Consider the following 5980-nt stretch of genomic DNA (forward strand, 5'->3'; position numbering starts at 1 on the left):
CGGCCGCGCGGGGGCGGGCCGGAAGGCGCTTGCCATGCCGTGGCTGCGGCTCATTGGTCCTGGCGGACTTCGCTCACTCTCATAGCCAATGGGAGGAGGCCGGGTAGAGGTTACCGGTTTTGTTTTTTTTTTTTTTTTCCACGGGGGCAGTGGCGAGCAGCGAAAGGCGGGGCCTGCTGGGGGCGGGGCTGGCAGCCTGGGCTCCAGCCCCCTAAACTGCCTTAGGCCTTGTCCGGGTGTTGCTCTGAGGGTAGTCCAGTACTGGGCGTTTTTACCTCAGTTCCTTATTCTGCCCTCCCGCCCCTCGCCCTCCCTTGCCTCTGAGCGCTCCTCACCCTCTTTATCCCGGGAAAGGGTGACGGCCTCAGGGCATCCACGGTCCTGGTAGCTGACGGAGGAATTCCTCTTGTGCCCACTAATATTCCGTGGACACACGTTTGCTCCGCACGCGAGGTCTGCAACGTAATTTGACAAGTTTGTATTTTGTTGAATTACTTTGAAAGTTTTTCTGTCCCGGGCACATGGCTCTGCAGAGCCTTCTTCTCTGGAGAACCCCAGGGACTTAAGCGGCATCCTTGCTGACAGGGACCCCACTTTGTCCCCGGGGGCGAGGGGACTGGCAATACGCTCACATGGGCGTGTGCTTTGTAAAATATGCAAAAGTAAAAGAAAAGTATTTGGCCAGGCGCTGTGGTTCACGCCTGTAATCCCAGCACTTTGGGAGGCCGAGGCGGGCGAATCACAAGGTCAAGAGATTGAGACCATCCTGGCCAACAAGGTGAAATCCGTCTGTAATAAAATACGAAAATTAGTTGGGCGTAGTATCGGGCACCTGTAGTCCCGGCTACTCGGGAGGCTGAGGAAGGAGAATCGCTTGAACTTGGGAGGCAGAGGTTGCAGTGAGCCAAGATCGCGCCACTGCACTCCAGCCTGGGGACAGAGGGAGGACCACATCTCAAAAAAAAAAAAAAAAAAAAAAAAAATATATATATATATATACACACACACACACACACACACACACACACACACACACGTGTATATATGTGCCCCCGTATATATATACACTGCAGGCTGGCCAGCAGTGGCGCGATAGGGCCCACTGTTGGCTTGAACTCCTGGGCTGCAGTGAGCCTCCCGCCTCCGCCTCCCAAAGTGCTGGTGGGATCACAAGCATGGGCCACCATGCCCAGCAAAAGTGAAGTCTTTTTTTTTTTTTTGAGGCGAAGTTTTGCTCTTGTTTTTTTGGAGATGGAGCCTCTTTTTTTTTTTTCTTCTTTAACATAAGTCATCATGCTAGTATGGAGATGGAGTCTCGCTCTGTCGCCCAGGCTGGAGTGCAATGACGTGATCTCGGCTCACTGCAATATCCACCTTCCGGGTTCAAGTGATTCTCCTGCCTTAGCTTACCGAGCAGCTGGGATTACAGGCGCCCACCACCACTTTCAACTCATTTTTCTATTTTTAGTAGAGACAGGGTTTCGCCATGTTGGCCAGGCTGGTCTTGAACTGCTGACCTCAGGTAATCCTCCCGCCTTGGCCTCCCAAAGTGCAGAGATTACAGGTGTGAGCCACTGCACTGGCCTACTAAACCATAATTTCTAATCTTGTGACAATTGTTAGTCTAGTTCCCAGGCAGAAGGAGATCTGCTTCAGGAAAGGGGTGTTACCATCTTTGTTTAAACTATAAACTACAAACTAAGTTTCTTCCAAAGTTAGTTCACCCTATGCCCAGGGATGAATGAGGACAGTGTGGAGGTTAGAAGCAAGGTGAAATCAGTTAAGTTAGATCTTTTTCACTGTCTCAGTCACAATTTTGGAAAGGTGGTTTCAAAGCAGTAAAGGCCGGCCCCTGCCATCACAGACCTCACAAAACACTAATAAACGAATGAATAAATAATTACAAACTATGCTCATTACGGTAGCAGGCAGAATAATGGGACCCTGAAGATGTCCAAGTCCTAACCCCCAGAATCGGGGAATATGTTACATTACTTGGCCAAAGGGAATTCAGTTGGCAGATGGAATTAAGAATTGTTGATCAGTTGACCTTAATTTAGGGATATTTTCCTAGATTATCTGGATGGGCTCTGGCATCACAGGGGTCCTTAAAAGTGAAAGAGGAAGGACCAGGTGCTGTGGCTCACACCTGTAATCCCAGCACATTGGGAGGCGGAGGTGGGCAGATCACGAGGTCAGGAGTTTGAGACCAGCCTGGCCAATATAGTGAAACCCCGTGTCTACTAAAAATACAAAAATTAGCCAGGAGTGATGGCATGTGCTTGTAGTCTCGCTACTCGAGAGGCTGAGGCAGAAGAATCACGAACCTGAGAGGTGGAGGTTGCAGTGAGCCGAGATCATCCCACTGCACTCCGGCCTGGGTGACAGAGTGAGACTCCATAAAAAAAAAAAAAAAAAAAAAAAAAATGGCGGACAAGGAAGAGGAAGGCAAGAAGCAAGAGCAGAGATAGTAGCATGTGGAGGACTCTACCTGGTGCTACTGGCTTTGACCACAGAGGAGGGACCATGAGGCAAGGAATGTGGATGACTCTAGAAGCCAAAAAAGCAGAGGAAACAGATTCTCCCCTAGAGCTTCCAGAAGGAATACAGCCCTGCTGACGCCTTGATTGTAGCACAATAAAGCCCATGTTGGACCGCTAGCCTACAGAACCATAAGGTAATAAATGTGCCTGGTTTTAAGCCTCTAAGGCAGTGGTAATTTGTTGCAACAGCCACAAGAAACAAATACAATTGCTAAGAAAGAGAAAAAACAAGGGGCTGCAATAAAAATGGTGGGGACCAGGGGAGAGGTGACAACTCTCAGCAGTGTGGTCAGGGCGGCCTTTAAAGACCTAAAACTTGGACAGAGCCAAAAGGAGGGAAAGGGAAAGTTGATTGGTTTTCATGGAGATTTAAGAAGTGAATGACAGTAAGAGCTCAGCATCATGCTTGATGCATAGAAAGCATTCAAAATGTAATAACTGTGGTTGTGAGATCTGCGCACTGTTTAAGAAAAAATATAGCAACTGAGAGAAAAAGCCATGCACCTTCCTGCCTCCAGGCCTTTGCTCATGCTTGTCTCCTCTCTGGAGCACCTTTCTCCTTGGTCCCTGCCTAGTGGCATCCTGTGCTGGTGTGGAGGGTGACAAGGTCAGGGGGTATTCCAGTTCCTTCCTCAAGGGCTTTAATTTCATTCTGAGCAAATGCATTGAACATGAGAATGTCTCCTGAGGTGTTTATTCCAGTCCAGCCCCATCTGCCTCCCTCTCCTCTCCTCTCAAGATGAAAGGGGTGTCATAGGAATCTGGGGTGGAGGGCAATGGGAGGCCAGTGGCATCACGGAGTCACCCAGCTTTGGGGGCTGGAAATTATAAGAAAATTAAAGGAAAAGGAACCTTCTGGTTTACTCCTTAACACCCCCACCCCACATTAAACAAACTCTGAGGAGGCCAGGCACAGTGGCTCATGCTGTAACCCCAGCAGTTTGGGAGGCCGAGGTGGGAGGATCACTTGAGGCCAGGAGTTTGAGACCAGCCTGGGCAATATAGTGAGACTCCATCTCTACCAAAAAAATTAAAAAGAAGGAAAAAAAATAAAAAATAGCCAGGTGTATAGTGGTGCATACCTGCAGTCCTAGCCACTTGGGAGGCTGAGGCAGGAGGATCACTTGAGCACAGGAATCCGAGGCTGCAGTGAGCCGTGATCATGCCACTGCACTCTAGCCTGAGCAACAGAGCAAGACCCTGTCTCCAAGAAATACAAATAAATAAATAACAAAAATATATTAAAAATTGGAGAGAAGCACATGCAAACGTTACCATATATTATTTATCATCATCATTATTTTCACTATATGAAGTAGGGTGAAATTTGAGTTACTAATTCTATTCATTATCCTAGAAACAAAATCGGTATTCCTGGACTGTTCTTTCCAGCTCCTGAAATCATCCGGCTCATTCTTTTCCAGTTGGTGGTCAGGGGTCTGCAGGAAGAATAGTCTGTTGTACTTCATAAAATATGATTGTTTTCCCATCTGTCTGTTCCAGGGCCAGTGGCCTGGAGCTGCGTTTGATGGACCCAGCTTGCAGCCATGGCTAACAGGACTTGCTGAAATGGTCTCAGATCCTGCTCACCCAGCCTCGCCCACTCTGTGCTTAGGTACTGAGCACCCAAAGAACATCCTGAGTATGTGCCCCCAGCTCTAGAACTCAAGGAACTTTGGTTATGTAAAGTGTTTTCATCTTTTTTTTTTTTTTGAGACAGGGTCTCCCTCTTGCCGCCCAGGCTGGAGTGCAGTGGCAAAATCTTGGCTTACTACAACCTCCGCCTCCCAGGTTCAAGCAATTCTCCTGCCTGAGCCTCCTGGGTAGCTGGAATTACAGGCGCCCGCCACCATGCCCATCTAATTTTTGAATTTTTAGTAGAGATGGGGTTTCACTATGTTGGCCAGGCTGGTCTCAAACTCCTGACCTCAGGTGACCTGCCCGCCTCGGCTTCCCAAAGTGCTGGGATTCCAGGCATGAGCCACTGTGCCTGGCCCTTCCAGTCTTTGTTCTTGTGTCAATATGTATATGGATCATATTTCATGTATGGGCTTATATTTTTTTAATATAGTGTTTTGTTGAGTGTTTCTCATCATAACATAAACTTCAATAACTTGACTTTGTTATTATTCTAAACATCTTACTCATGAATAACCATCATTCCTTTAACTAGTCCCATTGCCAGACATTTCATTTCCCTTTCTTGTTTTCTTGTAATCTTGCACTGACCTGTACTTGTCATTTGTATTTGGTTACAAGCAAAATCTGGCTCAAGCAAGCTTAAATAGAAGAAGGCTTGTGTGTTAAGGACAGGGGCTGTCTCATAGAGCCCAGGGCAGGGGTCTAGCCTGTCTCCAGGCAGAGACCGGGACCAGGCCGTGAAAGGCACTGGGCACTGGGCTGTGAGCTCACTGTCGCTCATTCCATCACTTAGCGCATCTGCTCCATTCTTTCTTCTTCCACATGGGGGGTGACCACTGTTTCGGGTCCCTAGCTCTGCCATACAAAGTGCCACGTAGTGAAAACTACAGAAATATATTGTCTCACAGTTCTGGAGGCTGGAAGTCTGGAATCATGGGGCTGGCCAGGCCATACTCCCTCTAAAGCCGGGGTACTCTCTCCTTGTCTCTCCCAGCTTTTGGTGGGTCTTCTGGCAGCCTTTGGCTTTCCACGACTTGTGGATTGCATGCCTGAGCTCTGCCTCAGCCATCAAATGGCATTCTCCCTGTATGTCTCTCTCTTCCTCTTTGTATAAAGATACCAGACCTATTGGATTAGGGTCTGCCCTAATCCACTCCTGTGGGACCACTTCTTAATTAATTATATCTGCAAGAAGCCTGTTTCTAAGTCAGGTCACCTTCTGAGGTACTGGGGGTTAGGAGTTCAACATACCTTTTTGGGGACACAATTCAATGCATAACAGCCAGAGTCCCACTTAAGGGACAAGCTGAGAATGAACACAAATTATTTATTTATTTTATTTTTTGAGATGGGCTCTGATTCTGTCGCCCAGACTGGAGTGCATCAGCACAGTCATGGCTCACTGCAGCCTCGACCTTCTGGGCTCAAGGGTTCCTCCAATCCAAGCCTCCTGAGTAGCTGGCACTATAGGCACAAGCCACCATGCCTGGCTAATTTTGTATTTTTTGTAGAGATAGGGTTTCCCCATCTTGCTCAGGTTGTTCTCAAACTCCTCAGCTCAAGCGATCCTCCTGCCTCAGCCTCCCACAGCACTGGGATTATAGGTATACCACTGCGCCCAGCCTATGAATACAAATTTGTAAGCCAGATTCCAACTTTGGGGGACAGACTCTTGAAAGGTGTGGATCATATGTCCAGTCCTGTCAGCCATGCCCATGGGATGGGGCCATGCAGTGGAAGTGTGGCTGCAGCAACCAGTCCTCCAGACCAGAAAAGAAAAGCAGAATTCAGAGGAG

Source organism: Cebus imitator, unplaced genomic scaffold (genome assembly GCF_001604975.1).
Source record: "Cebus imitator isolate Cc_AM_T3 unplaced genomic scaffold, Cebus_imitator-1.0 Scaffold1, whole genome shotgun sequence".
In the NCBI taxonomy this organism is placed as follows: domain Eukaryota; kingdom Metazoa; phylum Chordata; class Mammalia; order Primates; family Cebidae; genus Cebus; species Cebus imitator.